Here is a 1,848-nt window from a genome sequence, read left to right on the forward strand (position 1 = left end):
TTATATTTCACATCACATAAAAAACCAACTGAATGTAATTATTATACTGCAGAAAGTAGGTAGATGCAATGACAGGTTTCTTATGAATGTAAAAAAAGAAGTTACAAATTCTGAACAATATTTTGATGAAAAGTTATTCTTGATTACAAAATAAGCCCTGTAAGTCTGGATAAGCCACCAAAAAGAGTTATTTTGTGCAGCCTGATAATGAATCATCTGGTACCAGGGGCGTATCCAGGATTTTCCAATAGGGGGGCGTCAGGCATGAATGATCGCCCTCCTGGGGGATGGGTCTAAGGGGAGGGGTGTACAATTTTTGCTTTCGAAGAAGGGCTGAAATGCAAAATGGTGTCATATGCATGGGCGGCGATCCGTACTTCCGAATGGGGGGGGGGGGATATGACCTTGTTGACTATCTAAGCGTAGCGCCACCATGAGTTGGCGCGAAGCGTACAAGAAAATTTTGGGATTAACAAACCCTCTAGATGGCCGGAAACGGCACTTCCCGAGGTTTCCAAGCGGCATATACCCAACTTTAAAATAGGGATGGCATGTCCGAAATATCTCATAATCAGGATCCAAAATACCTTTTTTTTAATTTCGGGTGTTATTTTGGGAAAAATTGCCCCTGTCAATCTTGTTTCAGGCGCAACGTTAGAATGTTCGCTCTTTTATATTATTCGATGAAGAAAATGGCCCCATGCAGGCTATTATAGGCCTATACACATGCAATACACAATTACACATAGTTACATTCCTAGGTACCGATTGCTAGGGCATCCAGGTGAAACGTGTATTAAGCATTACCCTGGTTACATGAGATTCTCAGCTGTTCGAGGGAACATGTACGTGTGTAGGCCTACTATAGGGCCTATATGAATACTATGAGGGTGCATATATGTACTATATCAATACCGTGGGCGCAATAATACATTTTGTTGGTATAGGGCCAATGAAGCCTACAGTCAACTATTTTTGCTTTATAAAGACGCTTTATTTGAAAAGATCGCACTGCGTTTATGGTAGGCGAGAAATGAAGCTAAAAAAGAGCCGTACATTAACGAAGATGCATAAATGTATAGGCATGAAAATATTCTTATCCCTGGCATTTGGTGGGGGGGGGGGATATGGTGCATTACATCCCCTCCACCCATTTTCATGGGGGGATATATCCCCCCTCCACCCAGGATCGCCGCCCATGGCCATATGTGATCCATTTTTCGACCTTAATAATAAGCAACATTTCCAGTAAATATGGACACAAAATGCACAATTTAGTATGGCTGGCATGTCACTTAGTGTTTATAGTGATAATACAAACACAATTACCATCTATGTTTCTAAAACTATTATGCCGCCGAACTTCGCCAGAACCTTTTTTTGGCAAACAAAAAATAAAGCATACGGGAGGGGGGGGGGGGGGTTGAGCGATCACCGACATCTCACATAAAGGTCGTCATCAATTTTTTTTTTTTTTTTGGCTAAACTTTTTTTTTTTGGGTGACGGCCAATAGGGGGGGGCGCGCGCCTGTTGCGCCCCCCCTGGGTACAAATGTAACCAGATGTGTTTTTAACTATCATCATAATTTTGAATAAACCGCTTGCGGAGAAAACATTAAATTTGTGAACCTTCATGATATTGTCAAATTTATTTTATAGGTTCAAAAGATATGAAAATGAATACAATAGATAACTAAGTCTGTCCAAAATGGAGCACCCCTCTGCCCCTTCCTCAACCAACAAGTTCTAAGATGTGCTAAAAGAAAAGAAAAAATGTCCAATGTTCGGTTGGCCTCAACTGTAAATTAATGGAAAGTTGCTGATTTCTGATTGGTGCTGATCTGAGAG

This window comes from Apostichopus japonicus, chromosome 17 (genome assembly GCF_037975245.1).
Source record: "Apostichopus japonicus isolate 1M-3 chromosome 17, ASM3797524v1, whole genome shotgun sequence".
NCBI classification, from domain to species: Eukaryota; Metazoa; Echinodermata; class Holothuroidea; order Aspidochirotida; family Stichopodidae; genus Apostichopus; species Apostichopus japonicus.